Source organism: Microcaecilia unicolor, chromosome 7 (assembly GCF_901765095.1).
Source record: "Microcaecilia unicolor chromosome 7, aMicUni1.1, whole genome shotgun sequence".
NCBI classification, from domain to species: Eukaryota; Metazoa; Chordata; class Amphibia; order Gymnophiona; family Siphonopidae; genus Microcaecilia; species Microcaecilia unicolor.
Window position 1 is genome coordinate 256,181,320 of NC_044037.1, and position 23,640 is coordinate 256,204,959.

A 23,640-nucleotide genomic window follows, 5' to 3' on the forward strand; every position below is an offset into this window, starting at 1 on the left:
CCATCTCCTGAAGCCGGCCAAATCGGTATAATCGAAAGCCGCTTTTGGCCGGCTTCAACTGCTTTCTGTTGCAGGGCCGGCCAAAGTTAAAGGGGGCATTTCATCAGAGTATGGAAGATGGGACGGGGCGTGGCTACGAGATGGCCGGCTTCGGCCGATAATGGAAAAAAGAAGGCCGGCTCTGATGAGCACTTGGCCGGCTTCACTTGGTCCATTTATATTTAGGACCAAGCCTCTAAAAAGTGCCCCAAATGACCACCAGAGGGAATCAGGGATGACCTCCCCTTACTTCCCCAGTGGCCACCAACCCCTTACCACCCCCCCCAAAAAAATTAAAATTCATTTTTTTGCCAGCCTCTATGCCAGCCTGAAATGTCATACCCAGCTCCATGACAGCAGTATGCAGGTCCCTGGAGCAGTTTTTAATGGGTGCAATGCATTTCAGGCAGGTGGACCCAGGCCCATCGCCCCCTACCTGTTACACTTGTGGTGGTAAATGGGAGCCCTTCAAACCCCCCGAAACCCACTGTACCCATATGTAGGTGCCCCCTTCACCTCTAAGGGCTATGGTAGTGGTGTACAGTTGTGGGGAGTGGGTTTAGGGGGTGATTTGGGGGGAGATTTGGGGGGCTCAGCACATAAGGTAAGGAAGGTATGCACCTGGGAGCTATTTTTGAAGTCCACTGCAGTGCCCCCTAGGGTGCTCGGTTGGTGCCCTGGTGTGTGAGGGGGACCAGTGCACTACAAATGCTGGCTCCTCCCATGACCAAATGCCTTGGATTTGGCCGGGTTTCCATTATCACTGAAAACCAATGCCGGCCATCTCGAAAGCCGGCCCAAATGTTGAGTTTTGGCCGGCTCCGACCGTATTATCGAAACGAAAGATGGCCGGCCATCTTGTTTCGATAATATGGTCGGGACGCCGCTTTACGGGGCCGGCCTTGAAGATGGCCGCCCATATAGATGGCTGGCCCCGTTCAATTATGCCCCCATGTATGTTGTTTTCTGGCCTCATACTGGTTATATTGTGAGGGATGGGTGAGGGTAATTTGGCACATCTAAGACCTGAAGTTTAAGCAGGCAATCAGTGGTCTAGTAAACCATGAAAAGAGAGCTGCATCATGGTTTCTCATCCACTTGAGTGAGATCACTGCAGTGTGTGGATTTTTAAAAATGGGAGCAATATAGATGAAAAATTGAAAAATACTAGTGGCCACATATTATGATCTTTGATGACAGCTGTAAAGAAGAATCTTTAAAGTAAATTAAAGTCTGTGACATTCACAAAGGCAGACTACTGAAGTACATTTATTTCTACTGTATCACAGAATTAATTTTTAAAAGCACCATTTGTTCTTTGGATTCTGCAGCAGTGTTTGTCATATGGACTCTCCATATAGTCTGATAACTTTATTGTTCTTATTTAGACCTGGAAATGTTGTGTCTGCTTTGATGTATCTGTTGTATCTCTCTTAAATGGAGAGTATCAAGCAGGATGGAACATTGCATTTTTATTGTCTGAGTAGAACAGACAGGGATGATTTAGAAATCATTCCCTTTTTCTATTTTTCATCCCCATGGTTCAATCACAGTGTATATTGTATAGTCGCCACATATCAAATTTTTGCCTTCTCTACTGCAGTAAGATATGTGTTCTATATATAGACGGGAATGATTTTCTGTATTGGCCCAATCGCCTTTGAATTGAAAATATCAAATTAATTCAGTATGGAAAGGGTTCAGCATGGGCAGATCAGTAAGAAAGATGAATTGTGAATCACTTGTGTGGTTTTGTTTGTATTTCTGGATTAAACATGAACTACCGCAAGAATGACTATATTCATTGAAATTTGGCCTTCCAGTCTTCTGCACATGGGCTGTCTGCTGTTCACTGTGACTTTAGAGCATCTTTAGGAAGCAGACAGAGATTGAGGTAAGATAAGACAAACAGCAAACAATGTAAAACAATAAAACAAAGCATAAAATGGTCCTCTGCTAAACTGTTATTAGTTATTTAATGTGGGAATTGTCACACGTTAATAGCAGAGGTAGAAAGGGTCTTTTTGGGGCAGGGAAAAGGCGGGGACTGTACCTTATAGGTTATTATTATTATTAGCATTTGTATAGCGCTACCAGACGCACGCAGCGCTGAACACTTGATACAAAGAGACAGTCCCTGCTCAAAAGAGCTTACAATCTAAATAATATAGACAGACAAGACAGTTACGGGTGAGGGAAGTAATGGGTGAGAAGGGAGGAAGGGACAAGGGGAGGGCAATTGAGTAGTGGCTAGGAGCTAAAAAGCAGCAGCGAATAGTTGGTAACACACAGGTAGTGATTATACATTTGCTAATTTAGGAACCAATTGAAGAGGAGCAGCTAACTGCATCATAGGAGCCAACTTTTCAAAATTATTGGGGGTGCTAAGCCCAATGGAAATAACCCATCCCTGGACACATACAAGGAATTTTCTCATTATTGGGGGTGCTCAAGCACCCACAGCACCCACAGAGTCGGCTCCAATGAACTGCATCACATGTTTTCTACCATACATTTAACATGTAGCAGCAAATTTTCCCTGGGTTAACTCCATGGCGGCTCTCCCAAAAATGTTGGGAACACCATCAATATTTAGGGGGCCTTTTACTAAAGCTTAGCTCGAGTTATCTGTAGCAGGCCCATAAGAATAAAATGGCCCTAGCTGCAGATAACTCAAGATAAGCTTTAGTAAAAGACCCCCCTTAATGTAGAGATGAGCCGGCCAATATTGAGCTTGTGGGAGGCATGCGGGCTAAGTGCTGCAATCTTCACTGAGTCCAGATATTCAGTGCCAGGGCTGTTTCTGGTGACTGGCATTGAATATCTGGGTTTTTATGGCCGGTTTAAACTTAACTGGCCAAGTTAATGTTCAGCGCTGGCTGCTAAAGTTTCTAGCGGCCAAAGATAGGACTGCTATTTAGGCGGTCCGATTTGGCTGCTAAACTTAGCCGGCGAAGCACTGAATATTTGCAGCTAGCCAGTTATATCATGTAAAATAGGGGTCTTTTTACTAAGGTGTACTGAAAAATGGCCTGCGGTAGTGCAGTTTTCAGCGCACCTGTAAAAACTGCCTTTTGGGGGGGGGGGGGGGGGCTGAAAATGGGTATGCGGCAAAATGAAAATTGATGCATGTCCAATTTGGGTCTGATACCTTACTTCCAGTCACTGACTTAGCTGTAAGGTCTCGTGCATTAACCAAGTGGTAATGGTCAACACCCGTTCAAATGCCAATTACCGCCCTAGTGCCAGAAAATAAAAATATTTTCTGACGTGCGTAGTGGACACCCATCAGAAAGGAAATTATCGTGTAGGCCATGTGGTAACCAGGCGGTAGCTAAGAATTGGCATGAGTTGGGCACGCATAAGCACTTATGCGGCTTAGTAAAAGGACCCCATAGCTGGTTAGCCACTATGCGCTAAGCGCTAATATTCTGCAGAAATAACCCGTTATCCTATGTTGAATATTAGTGTTTAGCCAGCTAAGTGCTATTTAACCAGCCAGGAGCTGTTCCTAAATAGTGCTGAATATCGGCCGGTATGTAGTTAATGCATATTAATTTTGGCAATTACCATATGATAAAAACAGCCTTCATAAAGTACTGCAGATTATGTGTAGGCATGTGGGAGTTGAGAGACACTGTGGCATTGGAGGTGATGTCAGTCTGTTGAGTGCCAGAAACATCCAATACTTCAATGACTGCTTTTATGCTAATATTGGCAAAACCAGTCAAGATGCATTTATTTTGAAACCATCGGGAAACGCTAGGGAGGTAAAATTCTTCAATGAAATCAAGGACAGCTTTATGGAGCAGCTGGTTCAGGAACCGATGAGCGAATGAAAAAATTCTAGACCTAGTTCTTAGTGGAGCGCATGATCTGGTACGGGAGCTAACAGTGATCATAATATGATCGGATTTGATATTAGCTTTGAAGTAAGTATACATGGAGGGGCATAATCGAACACGAACGCCCATCTCCATGGGCGTCTATCTCCGAGAACGGGTACGTGAAGGGGCGGGACAAACCGTATTTTTGAAAAAAATGGGTGTCCATCTTTTTTCCGATAACACGGTTTGTGCCAGTCAAAAGCATCGGATTTGTGCGGATTTGAGATGGGTGGTATTGTTTTTCAGCGATAATGGAAACTGAAGGCGCCCAGCTCAAAAACAAACAAATCCAAGGTATTGGGTCATGGGAGGGGCCAGGATTCGTAGTGCACTGGTCCCCCTCACATGCCAGGACACCAACCGGGTACCCTAGGGGGCACTTGTAACAATTTTAAAAAAGTTAACTACCTCTGAAGTCCATAGCTCCCTTCCCTTGGGTGCTGAGCCCTCAAATCCCCCCCAAAACCCACTCCCCACAACTATACACCATTACCATAGCACTTATGACTGAAGGGGGGCACCTAGATGTGGGTACAGTGGGTTTTGGGGGCGATTTGGAGGGCTTCCATTTACCACCACAAGTGTAACAGGTAGGGGGGGGATGGGCCTGGGTCCACCTGGCTGAAGTCCACTGCACCCACTAACAACTGCTCCAGGGACCTGCATACTGCTGTGATGGAGCTGGGTATGACATTTGAGGCTGGCATACAGGCTGGAAAAAAAGTTGTTAAAGTTGTTTTTTTTGGGGTGGGAGGGGGTTAGTGACCACTGGGGGGTCAGGGGTGGTCATCCCCGATTCCCTCCGGTGGTCATCTGGTCATTTAGGGCACTTTTTTGGGACTTGTTCACGAAAAAAAAGGGTTCAAAAAAGTGATCAAAATTCGCGCTAAAAACTCCTTTCTTTTTTCGATTATCAGCTGGGACGCCCATCTCTCCTTGGCCGATAAACACGCCCCAGTCCCGCCTTCACCACGCCTCCGACACGCCCCATCAACTTTGGCCGTTTCCGCGACAGATTGCAGTTGAAGACGTCCAAAATCGGCTTTCGATTATACCGATTTGGGCACCCACGGGAGAAAGACGCACATCTCCCGATTTGGGTCAAAATATGGGCGTCTTTCTCTTTCGAAAATAAGGCGGATAGGAAATCAAATACATTAACATTTAACTTTTAAAAAGGAGACTATGATAAAATGAGAAGAACTGTGAAAAGAAAACTTAGAGGAGTGACTGCGAGGGTCAATAATTTACATCAGGCATGGATGCTGTTCAAAAACACCATCCTGGAAGCCCAGGCCAAATATATTCCGCGTATTAAAAAAGGAGGACAGAAGACCAAACGATAGCCGGCGTGGTAAAATAGTGAGGAGAAGGAAGCTATTAGAGCTAAAAGAAAATCCTTCAGAAAATGGAAGAAGGAACCAACTGAAAATAATAAGAAATGGCATAATGAATGTCACGTCAAATGCAAAGTGCTGATAAGGAAGGCTAAGAGGGACTTTGAAAAAAGATTGTGTTGGAGGCAAAAACACATAGTGAAAATTTTTTTGGCATGTTAAAAGCAGGAAGCCGGCAAAATAATCGGTTGGACTGCTAGATGACCGAGGAGTAAAAGGGGTGTTCAGGGAAGACAAAGCCATATCAGAGAGATTAAATGAATTCTTTGCTTCGGTCTTCACCGAGGAAGATTTGGGTGGGATACCGGTGCTGGAAATGGTATTCGAAGCTGACGAGTTGGAGAAACTTAATGAATTCTCTGTAAACCTGGAGGATATAATGGCGCAGTTCTACAAACTGAAGAGTAGCTAATCTCCTGGACCGGATGGTATTCATCCCAGAGTACTGATAGAACTGAAAAATGAGCTTGCGGAGCTATTGTTAGAAATATGTAATTTATCCTTAAAATTGAGCGTGGTACCAGAAGATTTTTAAAAAAGGTTCCAGAGGAGATCCGGGAAATTATAGACCGGTGAGTCTGACGTCGGTGCCGGGCAAAATGGTAGAGACTATTAAGAACAAAATTACAGAGCATATTCAAAAGAATGGATTAATGAGACAAAGTCAACATGGATTTAGTGAAGGAAAATCTTGCCTCACCAATCTACTACATTTCTTTGAAGGGGTGAACAAACGTGGATAAAGGGGAGCCAGTTGATATTGTGTATCTGGATTTTCAGAAGGTGTTTGACAAAGTACCTCATGAAAGACTCCAGAGGAAATTGGAGAGTCATGGGATAGGAGGTAGTATTCTATTGTGGATTAAAAACTGGTTAAAAGATAGAAAACAGAGAGTAGGGTTAAATGGTCAGTATTCTCAGTATTCTCAACGGAGAAAAGATGCCCATGTCCAAAAAGATGAATATCCCTATTTAGGCCTGGTACTTAGCTCATAAAGGTTATAGAAGGGTGCTCCAATTGAGCAGCTCTCCACTGGAGGAAGTAAGTGAAGTCATAGTAGTTATTTTTCTGTCCCTAGAGATCTCACAATTTAACAAAAAAGAAAAGAAAATTGCAAACAGCTATAGTGGGAGTGAAATCTACAGTCTCTGGATCACGCCCAAGTCCCGCCTTCACCACACCTCCGACACGCCCCCGTCAACTTTGTTCGTTCCTGCGACAGACTGCAGTTGGAGGCGCCCAAAATCGGCTTTCGATTATACCGATTTGGGCGCCCACGGGAGAAAGGCGCCCATCTCCCGATTTGGGTTGAAATATGGGCGTCTTTCTGTTTCGAAAATAAGCTGGTAAGGTTCCCTTTTACAAAGCAGCTGTAAGACCAATGCGGGCTTACCGCTTGCTCTTCTGGGACTACCGCTGGCCCAACACGGCTGCCAGTGGTAGTCCCTCCCCTAGAAAACCCCCGGAAATGCCTTGTGTGGCACTAACCCGGCAGTAATCGGGCATCGACACGTGCTGCCTGGTTACCGCTAGGTTAACACCAGAGCCCTTATCGCCACCTCAATGGGGGAGAACCTGGATGTGTTAAGAACATTATAATTGACGCTTTGGTGGTATCCCCAGCAGCCTGTCTCTAGCCCCATGCCACAATCCTGAGGAAATAATCAACGTGGCAGAGAAAGAAAAGGCTCTTGTGATGAACTTAGCGATAGTTAACATGCCCATTATCAGACTTTGAAGTGATCACAAGCAAACTCGGAAGGAGTTGGATTGGGACAGACGAGTGGTTTACCCCATTTTTATGTGTTTTGAGACTATCCAGCTTATAATAGAAAGTAATCGCCGGCTATTTCCCGACACAAATCGGGATATGGCCGGCGATTTCGCAAAAGCAGCGAAAAGCATATATTTGAAAGCTACATTTGTGATAGCTTCGCCGCTTTCCCTTCGCCTCGCCGGCGAAAGTTCAAAGGGGTGTGTTGGCGGCGAAGCGAAGGCGGGACATGGGCAGGCTTGGGCGTGGCTACCAGATGGCCGGCTTTCACGGATAATGGAAAAATAAAACCCGGCGATAAGCAGTATTTCGCCGGGTTTACTTGGTCCTTTTATTTTCACGACCAAGCCTCAAAAAGGTGCCCCAACTGACCAGATGACCACTGGAGGGAATGGGGGATGACCTCCCCTTACTCCCCCAGTGGTCGCCAACCCCCTCCCACACTAAAATTATTAAAATACAAACCTTCTTTGCCAGCCTGTATGCCAGCCTCAAATGTCATACCCAGCACCCAGACAGCAGTATGCAGGTCCCTGGAACAGTTGTTGTTGGTTGCAGTGGACTGCAGAAAGGCAGAGCCAGGCCCATCCCCCCCCTACCTGTTCCACTTGTGGTGGGTAATGTTGAGCCCTCCCAAACCCCCCAAAACCCACTGTACCCACATGTAGGTGCCCCCCTTCAGCCCTTAGTGCTAGGGTAATGGTGCACAGTTGTGGGCAGTGGGTTTTGGGGGGGATTTGGGGGACTCAGCACACAAGGGAAGGGTGCTATGCACCTGGAAGCTAATTTGGTTGTTTATAAAAGATGTTTGAAGTGCCCCCTAGGGTGCCCGGTTGGTGTCCTGGCATGTGAGGGGGACCATTGCACTACAAATGCTGGCTCCTCCCACGGCCAAATGCCTTGGATTTCGCCGGGTTTGAGATCGCCGGCAGTTTTTTCCATTATTGCGGAAAAACAAAAGTGGCGATCTCAAACCCGGCGAAATCCAAGGCATTTCGCCGGCCCACACCGTATTATCTAAAAAAAAGATGGCCGGCCATCTTTTTTGAAAATACGGTTCCGGCCAGCTGTTGCGCCGCCGCCAAAATAGATCGCCGGCGACCTATTTTGCCGGCGACGTTCGATAATGCCCCTCTATATGTCATATTATAAACTTTGAATTGGGAGATATAGAATTCAAAAATGGTGGTTGAATGAGTTATATATGGATGATTTGTGTGATTTTGAGTGAATGAGGGTCTAGCAGTTAAGGAATACTGGGGTTGCTTGATGGTATATGTTATATGGGAAAGGTGGTTATATCCACTGATTATAACTAAATAAAAGTTCTATTGAAACAATAGGTGTTTATGAATAAGTAGTGAGTACTTGAGGAAGCAACATTAATATATGCACTCTATTAAGTTAGATTTACCCCGAAGGTTAGATAATTGTCTTTGTTTAATGTAATACATTTTAGCACAAGTTCAGAAAACCATTCATTTTTTTTTTTTTAATTTATAATTTTCAAATAATACAAACCATGTATATTTATATAAAGAATGTTAGAAAATAATATTACAGAATATCTCCAAAACTCTAACACAATTAGGTAGTAATTCTTCTTACTTTGACCACAATAAATCAGACAAGATACTAGGAATTAAACTGAGGAATTATTTTCTAATAATAATTAATTGAGAGGAAAAGACACATAAACCAACTGGCTGATATTACTAGCATATCAAACTGTGTGACGATTCAGGTAGACCAATACCACCACTTTCCTCTTTGGCAACCACCCATACCTGCAATTTCTCATGGTCAAGAAACACATAGTTAACATCATTTAAAGAAACAAAGCATCTACGTAAATATTTCAATACAAAAGATCCACCTAGTGCGAGTATTCGTGGCTTTAACGCCAGAAACTCTCGCCGCCTTTTCTGCGTTTCTTTATTCAAATCAGAAAAAACTTGTATCTTGGCTCCCAGGAATAATGCTTTCATATGTTTAAAATATAAACGAAAAATGTTATTCCTATCCGGCTCCAGTGCGAAGGTCACAAGGAGAGTGGTACGGTGAGTTATCACCTCCAGAGAACTTTCCAGAAATTCTGTAAGGTTAAGTCCAGGTTGAGAGCCTTGGGAAGGAGTTCTGATTCCTGAAATATATTGAGCTCTGGTAATTGGTGGAAAACCCTCTACCGGAACTCCCAAAACTTCACCGAAGTACTTTTTTAACATGTCACTTGCTGGAATCAATGGAGACTTTGGAAAATTTAAAAATCTTAAATTGTTTCTCCTTCCTCGGTTATCAAGAAATTCTAGCTTCCTAGCTAGAATTTCCCTTTCTTTAACCATTACTCCTGTTAAGTTCTGCAGTTTTTGTGTCTCTTCTCCTAGTGTCTCAATTTTTCTCTCATTTTCTTGTAGTCTCCCGGATAGGGCACTTTGTTCATGCTTTAAATCTAGGTAATCTGTTTTAATAGAGTTTGTTACCTGGGTTAGGGTGGTATTAATTCCCTGGATAGCGTCCCACAGTGTCTCCATCGTTATAACAGCTGGTCTTATTTCCACTCGACTTCTCACAGGAGCAGCCTCCAGAATTAGGGGAGATAACAGGCTTTCAGCCCTTATATTACCAGCAGTGTTCCGTTCTGGGGTTGAGGTAGCGGCAGGGCCCCCTTCTGCAGCTCGAGATCTCACCACTTCGGAGGGGTCATCGAGCTGCTTCCCTGCCGGCACTGAGCTGCTTCCGGGTCGAGGAGGAGCTGTAATCTGAGGCGGGCTTAACGAAGCCGCCTCTATGCTTCGGTCCGTCTGACCAGCATCGGGTCCCGTCAGCGTTGGTGTCTGCGTCTTCAACGCCTGGACTCCGAATTGTTCCAGCGTCTTTTGCTGGGTAGCCGGTTTCGCGGGGTCGGAGGAGGCTGAAGCCCCGGTCTTGCCCTTCCTCTTCCCCATAGTATCAACGGGGAAGAGTGCTGCGTCCCAGGTATGTCCGCTGCGAAATCAGGAACTCCCAGACGTGCGTCCTCTCACAGCGCCATCTTGTCCGAAAACCATTCAATGCATGTTAAAACCCAATTTGGATGGGGTGGAGAGGGTGAAGTGGCATTTTAAGGTGCTGGGAATATAGTGATGTTTTCTCTTCTGCACTCATCTGACTTGGGCTACTTTGAAAAAGCTAAGAGGGCAGACAGGAAACTGAAGGAAGGAAGGAAGAACACCATGTTTTCTGTGTCCAAGGGCTACATGGTGTGAAGAAGACCAGATGCCCATTCATATTAAATCTGGGATTAAGGAAACAGAGCAGGGGCAGTGAGTTCCCAACCACAGGCTGTTACATCTATATTTTATACGAGAGGGGGCATTAATGTTTTGATATTTATGGTGCTGAGCCTCCTTTGAGTATATTAAAGGAAGACAGGGTCAACAAACACCCTCATGTGTGTGTGTAGCAGGAGGGCATTATTGTTTACCTATCTCTTTATATTTGTCTTGAAAGGGGGTAGTCTGGAATAAATTCCCACTGAAAATTGGTCATTTCATTTCAGATTGGTTAGCATTGTGGAATCCCACACCAAGGGGCCTGGTAAATAGCAGATATGGAGAAAATGCCTCATTAAACTTTATTGCATAAACCCCAATTTCTTATAACTTGCTGCAGAAGTTACCAATCAGAACACATTCCTAGTCTGATACTATGTTAATTCATTTTCACGAGAGGATTACCTCTCCTGCTCTGCTTCTAGTACACAGTAGCCGAAAAATGAAGTGGCAGAAAATCTTTTCCATTAAAATATCTTTCATCCAGCCTGACTCGGCAACAGTTCCAGTTTTCATTGCACTCAGTTCCTTGTATTCTAAACAAAGTGCTCCTTTACCAAATACATAATACCATACACATAGTATAAATGCTTGAAAACTTGAATTTTCCTTTCTTGCTGTAACACATCAGCATGTCTAGAATCCCTAAATAAATTGCTTTTTTGTAGATAAGCATCACAAAATGCATTTCCTGCGTTTGTACTAGGTGAAATAAGGTGCTATATCAGTGTAATAGCACAGAATGATATGCTCTAGTAGTATTTTGATGAATTACATGATTATAGTTAAAATGAACAATTTCATCATGCTTGAATTAATAATGGTGCGATGATTTGACAAGTACTCTTGCAGCATTTTCTAACTCATCACTTCAGAAGACAGACTTTTAGGGTGCTTTCATTTTCTCTGAAAACATAAGACTCTTCTAAAAGTTTGAAACCTAGAGGAAGAAATGAATCCAATTTAAAGGAACAGAACACACAACTGTATGCACATCTATATTTAGCACTGGTTTGTTTTGACATATTAACAGATAAGGCAGCCTTGCATCAAAACTGAACATGGTCTGTAGTTGGTAAGTACCACAAGTTAACTGTTAATGTTGGATATTACATGAAGCAGTTAATGAATATAATTGGAACCGCAAATTTACTATCCAAAATACGCTGCTTAAAATTTGTTGAAAAATATATAATCAGATATGCTAAGGATAGGAGGCAAACTGGGTAACAAAGGGGGGTCCTTTTACAAAGGCGCACTGAAAAATGGCTTGTTGTAGTGTAGGCGCAGGTTTTGGGTGTGAGCTGATCCACATTTTAGCGCGCCTGTAAAAAAAGGCCTTTTTTTGCCAAAAATGGACGTACGGCAAAATCAAAATTGCCCCACATCCATTTTGTGTCTGAGACCTTGCTGCCAGCCATTGACCTAGTGGTAAAGAATCCAGTCGGTAAGGACCTACGCGCATCAAATGCCACTTGGTGCACATCCATTACACGCACCCGAAAATAAATAATATTTTTCAGACGTGTGTATTGGACGTGTGCCAAAAATGAAATTACCGCAAAAGCCACATGGTAGTCGGGAGTTAATTCCATTTTGGCGCATGTTGAGCGCCCGTAGATGGTTACACAGCGTAGTAAAAGGGCCCCTTAAGTAAATAAGGGCCTCTTTTATCAAACCACATGGCAATGCTGACGGAGCCCATTCAAAGTGAATGGGCTTTGTCGGCATTACCGCACTGGGAGCCATTAGTGTGCATGATAAAAGAGGTCCTAAATCTTTAATGAGTCCTTTTACTATCAGGCTCATTTTCGGAAGAGAAGGACGCCCATCTTTCAACACAAATCAGAAGATGGGCGTCCTTCTCACAGGGTTGCCCAAATCGGCATAATTGAAAGCCGATTTTGGGCGTAGCGGTCACCAACCCCCTTCCACCCTCAAAAAAACTCTAAAAATATTTTGTGCCAGCCTCAAATGTCATACTCAGGTCCATCACAACAGTATGCAGGTCCCTGGAGCAGTTTTAGTGGGTGCATTGTACTTCAGGCAGGCGGACCCAGGCCCATCCCCCCTACCTGTTAAACTTGTGGTGGTAAATGTGAGCCCTCCAAAACCCACCACAAACCCACTGTACCCACATCTAGGTGCCCCCCTTCACCCATAAGGGCTATGGTAATGGTGTACAGTTGTGGGTAGTGGGTTTTGGAGGGCTCAGCACACAAAATAAGGGAGCTATGTACCTGGGAGCAATTTATGAAGTCCACTACAGTGCCCCCTAGGGTGCCCGGTTGGTGTCCTGGCATGTCAGGGGGACCAGTGCACTATGAATGCTGGCTTCTCCCACGACCAAAGGGCTTGCGTTTGGTCGTTTCTGAGATGGGCGTCCTTGGTTTCCATTATCATCAAAAATCAGAAACAACCAAGTCTAGCGACGACCATCTCTAGGGATGACCTAAATGTCAAGATTTGATTGTCCCCGACCGTATTATGTAAACAAAAGATGGACATCCATCTTGTTTCGATAATACGGGTATCCACGCCCCTCCACAGAGATGTTTTGCGAGGAGGTCGTCAGCAAAACTTGGGCGTCCCTTTTCGATTATGCCCCTCTAAGTTGCACTAAAAGGGGGCCTGTATGTGGTTTTTTAAAAAAGAAATGGAAATGCAGCAAGTGAACTACTTACCACATGGTCATTTTGGAGGGGAGCACTTACCGCCACCCACTGAAGTGGCGATAAGGGCTCCTACACTAACCCAGCGGTAACCAGCAGGTAAGCACCAGCGCTACAAGAATAGAAAATATTTTGTAGACAGAATATACGATTACATGGATTTTAATAACATCATGGCAATGGGAAAAAAAGGCAGCACAGAGAGGGTCCAAAGTACAGAGCAAAGTCCAAATAGCAAAAAGAAACACCAGGAGCCTTCAAAATTGGAGCACAGTTTCTTTAATTGTTTAATTAGAGTGTCAATTCTTCCCTTAATGACCTTGACATGGGCCGTGTTTTGGCGCTAAGTGCCTGCATCATTTATCCACCAAACACTTCTAATTATGTTAACATTGTATATCTATATCTTACATATTCCACTTATTTTAATATGCATGTTTTCATTATTATCATTATCACTTTGAATAGACTCTATTGGATCTTGCATGATGAACATACCTTTGTTTTTATATTTTGAAATATATATTTTTTTATTGTTTATATGTTTTATTTAAAATATTATTTTATGTCTAATACAGAACCCTGATGCAGGGGCTTAGTGCCGAAACATGGCCTGTGTTGGGTCATTAAGGGTAGAATTGACATTCAAGTTACACAATTAAAGAAACTGTGTCCCGATTTTGAAGGCTCCTGGTGCTTCTTTTTGTTAATGGGAAAACAAGGAATATATAGAGCTAAATGCCAGTTGATGCTGAATAAATCCATCAGAGCCAGATGTAAGAAAAATCAAAATGTATATTGCATTGATTATTCATGTTTATATCTTATGTTTATTTGCTCTTATATATGTTTATAATTAACAATCTAGAACCATGGCAAGTGGGCAGTCTACAAAACAATGTAAATAAAATCACTAGCATGGCTTGATCATAAAAAAAAAAAGCTTTTGATATCATCCCACACTCTCAGATAATAAATTGCCTAAAAAATCTACATCAAATTCACTATGCAAATGTGGCAGACATTTCTCTTTATGATCTATGAAGCTAGATAATTTGTCCCTCCAAATTAAGGTCAAATGAAGAGTATTTCAGGGATATTCCATATCACCAATCTGATTTTGTTTGGCACTAAATCCTATGAGTACTCTTATTCACTGCTTGGGCTATGGAGTTAGTTCTGACCCTAGAACATGAGCCATCTATAGATAACATTGCATCTAAATTTGTGGATTATTTAAAGATCTACAGCTCCTGTGATCACCTATTAGAACAATTCTGAATAGTAAAGATGACATTCTCAGGTGACATTAGGATGATTGAAAATTGTAATATAAAAGAACAAAACAGGAAATTATATATAAATATCTAGATGTACATAAAGGAATACCACAAATTAATGAGAGCAAAGAACATCAAGGAATTCCATAGGAGACTACAACTGATACTGAAAAGTGCTTCAACAGCATGGAACAAAATGTAAATCATCAATAAACCTTCATATAGTTTTGTAATCATAGATTGGCTCTATAAAGACTGTAATCAATTGGATGTACAAACAAGAAGTCTCATCTGTGTAAATAGGAAAAGTCCATAGTCTTCTATTGAGATAGACATGGAGAAAGCCACTGCTTGCACTGGGATTGGTAGCATGGAATGCTGCTACTATATGGGATTCTTCCAGGTACTTGTGACCTGGATTAGCCACTGTTGGAATCAGGATACTAGGCTAGATGGACCATCGGTCTGATCCAGTATGGAAAGGGGTCAATGTTTTGTGGCAGAGAAAAGTGCTGGTATTTAAATTAATAAACTCCTTAACTGGCAGCTTTACCCCTAGCAATGGTACTACAATACTGCTTGCAGTGTAGGGGGTAAAACTAACCAGAAGTTGACCTAGTAAGTGCAGATGGTTTCATTATGCAGGGGTCTTGTGCTGAAAGGGTCCTTGTAAGTTTAATTTAGGGGTATTTCTGTAACTTGGCACCTCCAATGAGGTGCACCAGTGCCACACGAAGTGCTTCAATTCTATAATGTCAAGATACTATTATGAAATATTAGCATAAATGCAAATTGGTGCATGAAGATTTAAATACAACCAGAAGCCCCACCTATTTAAAATGTGATGATGTCAGTACACCTAAGAATACCCAATCAGGAGGCTCCACTACAATAAAATGAAGATTAAACTTCCAATATCAATTTAGAAAAATGCAGTTCATTCAATACGAGAATTTAACCCATTGGTTCTAGAGTTTGCAAAATATGAATCCAGCACTGTTCACATTGAATGAGAATTGTATTCCGATCTCCTCCTCTCTTACAATTAAATGCAGCACAATTAAAATATTACAAGCAACATGGAGGAGTGGCCTAGTGGTTAGAGCACCGGTCTTGCAATCCAGAGGTGGCTGGTTAAAATCCCGCTGCTGCTCCTTGTGATCTTGGGCAAGTCACTTAACCCTCCATTGCCTCAGGTACAGACTTAGATTGTGAACCCTCCTGGGACAGAGAAATAGCCAGTGTACCTGAATGTAACACCTTGAGCTACTACTGAAAAAGGTGTGAGCCAAATCTAAATAAATAAAAATGATCTTACAGTAGATGGTTGAATATGAATGAGTAGAGGTTCAATACAGTATCAGTACAACTCAGTAAGGGGGTCTTTTACAAAGGCATGCTAGCGTTTAGCATGAGTTAAACACTAGAGACACCCCGTAGGAATATGTGGGCGTCTCTAGCATTTAGCACATGTATATTTAATGTACATGCTAAAAATACTAGCATGCCTTTGTAAAATGACCCCCGAATGAGTACAAGTTAGAAAACATCATATCAAGGGGTAGTTTGATGACTGATAGCTTAGGGCCCCTTTCACAAAGCAGTGGTAACTGTACTGCTGCTTTGCCATACATAATTTTGGCACTAGCACCGGGCTACCACAGGAGCCCAGCCATAGTGCCTTCCCAGCACACACCATTTCTGGCAAAAAGGCATTTTTTTTGCATGGGGAACTTACTCAGTGATAATCGGGCAGTGTCGCTTACTGCCCGGTTGCCTCTGGGGTAGCATGGGCGCCCTTACTGCCTCCTAAATAGATGGTGGTAAGGGCTCCCCTAGGAAATAGCCACAAGTGTTTAACTTGCCACTTGGCCATTTCCTTTTTGGCTGGAAGAAATTCGTTTTACCTGCTGTGGTAAAAGGGGGCCTAGGTGTGCAGCAAACCCATGCGCCAATGCCAGCATTGGCCCCCTTTCACCGCAGCATAGTAAAAGGGGCCCTTAATATGCAGAAACAAATTAATGAGAAAAAATAATCACATGGTTCAGTTGATGGATCAAAGGTAATGGTAACCATTCAAACCAACACTTCAGTCCTAATAAGATAGGGTAACATTACTAGTGTGTACAACAAATCAAGTCAATTGCTGTTAGAAATCATATATATCTGTCTCAAAAGTATTGTTGCATAAAGACTACAGGGTCCTTTTACTAAGTTGTGGTAATGTTTTTCATGCTTGTTGAGGCCCCTTTTTCTGCAGCGGGTAAAAGTGTCTTTTTTTTCCCCAAAAAGAAATGATTATGCAGTAAATGAATCACTTGCCAAATGGCTATTTCAGGGGGAGCACTTACCACCACCCATTGAGGTAGTGGTAAGGGCCCCTGTACTAACCTGGTGGTAACCGGGCTGTGCGCGGTGCTGCCCCATTGCCACTGGTGCTGCAAAAAACTAGAAATGGTGTACGCTAGGGGTGAAAACTATCACTGGGCTCCTGTGATAGCCCGGCATTAGCTCTGGATTGGCATGCCTCTCGCCAGCCCTTTAGTAAAAGGACCTCTATGCTCAGTTGCTACACACTGCAGGAACATAATCTACTTGTTGTGGACCACAGATAAGTATGTGGTCCACAACAAGTCTCGGTCTGCAGCCTAAATGAATAATATTCTGGCTGTGTTGAAGAATGACCACTATCTGTAACATTATCACTATATTTTATAAATTAACAACATGTAATTAAAAAATATATATATTTATTTTATTTATTTATTTGTAACATTTGTAGCCCACCTTTTCCCAACCATTAGCAGGCTCAATGTGGCTTACATTATAATGTAAAGGCGATCGCCAAGTCAGGTAGATGTTAAACAAATACAGTTTAAAATAAAGGTTAGAGTAAACAGGTACAAAAAGGGACAAGGAAATAAAGGAATATATAATGTCCAATGTGATGTAAGGTATTAATGCATTGCAGAGTTGAGGCATTTAAGTAAGGCCAGTAGGATAGGCCTTGCAAAACAGATAGGTCTTTAATGATCGCCTGAAGTTTTGATGGTCGTGAATCGTTTTCACACTCTTTGGCAGTGCATTCCACATTTGTGTACTTAAATAAGAAAAATTTGATGCATATGTTGATTTGTATCTGAGTCCAATGCAGCTTAGATAGTGGAGGTTTGGAGGTTCAAATAGGTACGTGATGCTCTGGTTCTGTTTCTGGTCGGAAGATCTATCAAGTCAATCATATAACCTGAGGCATCACCGTAGACAATCTTGTGGACCAAAGAGCAGATTTTGAAGGTAATGCGATCCTTGATTAGGAGTCAGTGCAATTTTAATCGGGATATATATATATATATATATATATAGAGAGAGAGAGAGAGAGAGAGAGAGAGCCTGCAAATAGGTGGGAAAATGTGGGATACAAATGCAATAAAAAAAAAAAAAAAAAAAAAAAAATATATATATATATATATATATATATAAAGAGAGAGAGAGAGAGAGAGAGACATCCTACTTTTTAAATAACCTCCACAATAGTTGCATGATCTTTGTGTATTTTCTGTGACTAGACCCCTGACGCAGGTGTTTGACGATGAAACACAGCCCGTGCCAGGTCTACTAATAAAGAATTCTTGACTATCCCACACTTGAAAGGCCCTTGCTGCTTCTCTGTATTTCCATTTTTGTGTGTACTTTGACCCTCTCTTCTGCTGTTGCATTGTGTGATAATGACAATATTAGCACACAATGGCCATTAATACAAAAAAATACAAAAAGGCATGGGAAACACCTGCACAATGGCACATTAAGGTCTTTTTACCGCAGTTTATCAAAAGGGCCCTTGGATAGGTGCTAAGGTTTGAAAGTTCTTTAATAATGCATTCATTGGTTGCATTAAAGCTGTCTGACTAAATCATAAACTTTAAACATATCTCAAAAAAGATGCAAATATCTTAAAGGAAAAGATATAAAAATCTTTTAAATAATGAAAGAAAAGTGTTGTGGCAGTTGTCCACATTGATTGACAATTATTTTGTTATTGTTATAAAGATCCAATCAGCCTTCCTAGGGTGTATCCCAGGCCTGAAGCTAATTTCATATTTCTGTAGTGCCATCACATTCCTTCTGTACATCCTGGTATGTTAGTATTTGTATGAGTAATTCCCTGCAAGGGACATGGAGACTGCATTATTACATAAGAATGTACAAATGTAAGCATTGCCATACTGGAACAGACCAAAGGTTCATCAGTCCCAGTATCCTGTTTCTAACAGTGGTCAATCCAGGTCACAACTACCTGGCAAAAGAGTAAAACAGATTTTATGCTGCTTATCCTAGGAATAAGGAATGGATTTTTCTAAGTCTATCTTAGTAATGGCATATGGACTTTTCTTTTAGGAACTTGCCCAAACCTTTTTTAAACCTGCTAAGCTAACTGCTTTTACCACATTTTCCTAACATTCTGGGGTTCTTTTACTAAGCCACGGTAAAAAAAAGTGGCTTGCGGTAGTGTGGGCGCATGTTTTGGGCATGCGCTGTGCCATTTTCTTTTACCGGAGCTGGGAAAAGGGCTTTTTTAATAGGCCGGGAAATGGGCGTGCACTGAAATTAAAACTAGCATATACCTATTTACAGCCTGAGCCCTTACCACCACCCACTGACCTAGCGGTAAGGACTCACATGCTACCCATGCAGTAACCATGCAGAAAGCACCACCAGCTGATTACTGCCAGGAATGCCCCCACTGTAGAAAATAGAAAATTATTTCCTACCACGAGATTTGGCACATGCCAAACTCAGAATTACCACTGGGCATACGTGGCAGCTTGGCGATAGTGCTGATTTCACATGCACTACCCGCAAGTTAGTCCTCCCATGCTTTAGTAAAAGGGCCCCTCTGTTATTTCTTCTGGCTTTGATATTTCATGAGAGACAGCACAAAATGGGATGCTTCATTCTCTGGATATTTAACAGTCAGGCTCTGAGCCTTCATAAAAATAGGGTGCATCAGAATGTAATGGAATAGTAGGAAACCAGACTAACAGGGACTGTGTTGCAATATTAATTGCTGATCAAAATACATTGTTCTATAATAACAAGTAATAAAAAATACATTTTCAGGCAGAGGCTTTATCAAACATTCATCTTACACTGACACATTCATTTATTAAAAGAAGAAAAAAATATCTTGACTCATGCTGCCTTTACAGCAATGAAACAATTTAAATAAATGCAGAAAAGCAAAACAAAACAACCTTCAGGACAATAAAAATCTATCATTCTTTTACTCTGGATATGTTACATTTGTTAGCATGACAAGATGTATTACTGAACAACAGTATTAAAGATGGCGAAAAATATCTATAGAATTTCATTTTATTTATTTATGTATTACTTTTAGTTCTATATTGACTGAGGGGCCTTTTTACTAAGCTGCGTTAGCACCTACACGCACCCAACGCGCTTCAATTCTGAGTTACCGCCCTTGCGGTAATTTCAGTTTTGGAACACGTCCGCTACCTGCGTCCGAAAAATATTTTTTATTTTCTGGCACGCGCCAAGTGGCATTTGATGCGAGAAGGTCATTACTGCCTGGTCACCGCATGAGACTTTACCACTAGGTCAATGGCTGGAGGTAAGGTCTTGGACCCAAAATGGACGCACAGCAATTTTCATTTTGCCGTATGTCTGATTTTGGCAAAAAATTTTAAAAAGGCATTTTTTTTACAGGTGCGCTAAAAAATGATTCTGCGCATAACCAAAACATGCGTCTACACTACCGCAGGCCATTTTTCAGTGCACCTTAGTAAAAGGACCCCCTAGTTAGTTCACACCTTTGTTGGTTGGTTATGCTTTGAATGACTGCACATTAACCACTGGCAACATCAATATGATAGTCAGGGATTAAAAAAATACAAAACATTGGCAGAAAAACAATGTGAAACCAATATCTTGCGCTTAAATTTTAAAGGAAGCAAATGAAGAACTTCTAGAAAATTTATCTTGCTGTTTACAGATAACAAGTCACTTTGTTTTTATGAGCTCAGTCTAGTATTCCATAATTTATTTGAAAGAAGATGAGAAATAATGTAGATAAATGATGAAGTGTCAGGGTCTGACGCTCTTAAATGAAGCTATTATGGTCAAAGAGAAAACGTAAAACCTGCGGCTCATTATAAGAGTGTTCTACTTGTCAGTTAAGTGAAAAGGCCTGGAATGATTTCCAGTTTATTTGTCATTGCAGTTATTAAAGCTGTCTTTTTGGTGCCATGAAAATGAATTGAAGACTTTATTCAAAGTAAATTTGTACTAAAGCTTTCAGATGTATCTTATATGAACTCACTGAGGCAAGAAAACAGCTTAAAAGCTGAAATATTACAAGCAGCCAACTACTGATGTATTGAAAGAAGCATGAATATTGGCTGAGAAACTTTTACATAAACAACCAAACTATTTGATCTCTTAAAGGAACAAAATCTGGTTCTTCCACTTTACATATTTTGAGATAGATAAAGCAGTCCATCATTACTCAGTCACATTTGTCTCAAATATTGTGATCATAATAGTAGGAAAGCCTTTATATTAAAATAAAAAAACTGTCAGACATGAAATCAGAAGATTTCAAAACTAGTTACTATTTTACTAATATGACTTCAATTTTTAAGAGTAGGGTTAAAGCTTATTTTGTCTTCTCTAACTTGATTAGTCTTCTGAGCACAGGGCAACAACGTTGTTGTGCCGTGTATAATTATGGTCCCCTCAATTCTCAACAGCTGTTAAAAAGGAAAGTTTATCATACGGGTTAAAAACTGATTGTGATCCATTCAGTTAGTTGTCAATAATGGATTCAGAATAAGAGCGAGGTTTCTCAGCTGAGGGAGAATGAGGTAGGGCTTCCTAATTTCCTCCTTTGCAATGAATGAAGCCACTTTCAGTTCGAGTACCTTTAAATGAATCAAATGACCACTTTCTATAGGGTCCTTTTACTTAGCTGTGGTAAAAAGTGACCTTAGTGCACCCATACATGGGTTTTTCCCAAGCACTAAGGCCATTTTTACTGCAGCCAGAAAATGGCTGATTTTCCATTTTTTTTTCTAATAATGGCCATGCACTAATGTTGCTCTTAAAAAGAATTACTGTGGGAGCACTCACCGACATCTATCTTGTAGGTGGTAAGAGCTCACGTGGTAATCCTACGCTAACCAGTTACCCCTGGATTCTATATAGCGTGACCTAAGTTGTGCATGCTATTCCGGACATATTCTGGATTTGTGCATGCAACTTACTTACTTAACAAGTCAATCAGCGCTAATAATTGCCACTTAAGCAATTATTGACACTAATTGGCATTCATTAGAATTTACACACACAACTGTCTAAGCATATTCTATAACCTGATGCACATACATTCTAAGTCACATAGTTGAAAAGGGGCGTGGTCATGGGCGGGTCATGGGTGTTTCTAAAATCTATGCACATTGTTATAGAATACACCCATCCACGCCTAATTTAGGCATCGACATTTACACCAAGTTTTACTCGGCGTAACTGCCCGTGACTAAATTTAGTCGTGCGAACAGGCGCTCACCGTATTCCATAAACTGCATGGAAATTTAGGCATATTCTATAAAGTACACTTAAATTTAGGCGTACTCTGCAGAATACACCTAGGTGCATTTAGTTTTGGTGCCATTTATTTAGGCATGATATATATAGAATCTAGTCCCTAGTGCATAGTAATGTTAACAAGCAAACTGATTAGCACAGGAACACTTTCTCTCCGCCCCCACTCATGCCATGTCAAACAAAAATTTAAAAAAATATTTTTTAGCATGCACAGATTTGGAACTTTCCACAGGATGCCCAAGTGCATCCCACAGTAAGCCATTTTAAGCTGCGGTAAGCGCATGCTAGCACTTACTATAGCTTAGTAAAAGTGCCCCCCCAAAAAACAAAATTTTATCCATGCCATTAGATTTTTTACATTTTGCAATTAAGTTGTAAGAACCTTACAATTAGTAATCACAAAGCAAACATCAACAAGAGAAAAATGTATCTATTACACTTTTGAATAGTGCTGTTAGACTTTTGACAAGAACGGGTCTGTGTTGACACAGTGAAACTAGTTTGAGAATGGGCTTTAGATGTGGATGGGTGTATTCTATAACAATGTGCATAGATTTTAGAAATGCCCGTGGCCAGCCCATTCCACACTCATGGTCACACCCCCTTTTCAACTGTACAAGTCATTTCACCAATCATGTTAATGTTTGGACAAGCAACTAAGCAGGCCTAGTGTTGGATCATTTCTCCAGATCCGATGATGTCAGCAGCTCATCAGGACATTAAAAAACAAACACTGATGTGGGGCCAAGATGGCATCTGAAGTAGGCATGTTTTGTAAGACACTGAAGGCAGGCAAGCTGTATCAATGCTCTGGCAGGGGAAAAGAGAAAGGCGAGTGGGATCAGCCTTCAACTCCATTTTAGATTTCTTTATTGGGCCAGCCTACCTTGGAGGCATTTGTTCTCACTTCTGTTGGGGAGCTGTATATATTTGAGAGGGCTCTGTATGAAGTGGAATAGAACAGGAAAGGGACATCGTTTAACTCTGAAAGCACAGCTGTGGAGGTTGCACCACACCTGGTGGTATGCGAGTCATTGATGCCAAAATTGAGTATGAAGACCCTCCTCCCTCTCTATGGTTTCTACCCTGCTGATCCCACTTGCTGGAAGATCTGTGACTTTTGGACAGGGAGGATCTCTTTCTGCTCTGGAACAAGTCTCAGTTTTAAAACTAGCAGTAGTGACTTTGGAGTCAGTATGGTATGCACTCAAAGGTTTGGATTCTTCTTTTCACTCTTTTGTTAGCATGGTTAATGAGGATTTAACTATCAGTAACTGTTGAAGAACAGGCACAGAGTCAGTTCCAGCAAGCTGCCAGGTTGGTTCAGTTTAAGGAACATCTGGGTAACTAGGCAAACAATCCACCAAATCCAACATGGAGGATAAAAGCAAGAGGCAGACATTATAAGAAGGGGATTTTGGGTAGCACATAACTCAAACTCACCCAGAGCTCCATGCTACAGGTAATAAACAGATTATAACTGTTTATGGAGGTGTGCTAGCAGCAAGTCTGAGGAAAGGGAGGGGGAGTCAGGGAGGCACAACTGAGGGTCAAAGGGGGCCACCACTGGCCTTCCAATGAAGAACACTGAGATATGTGATAGAAATATTTAAATATCTGCCTGGAATAAATACACAGGATGCAAGTTTCTTTCAA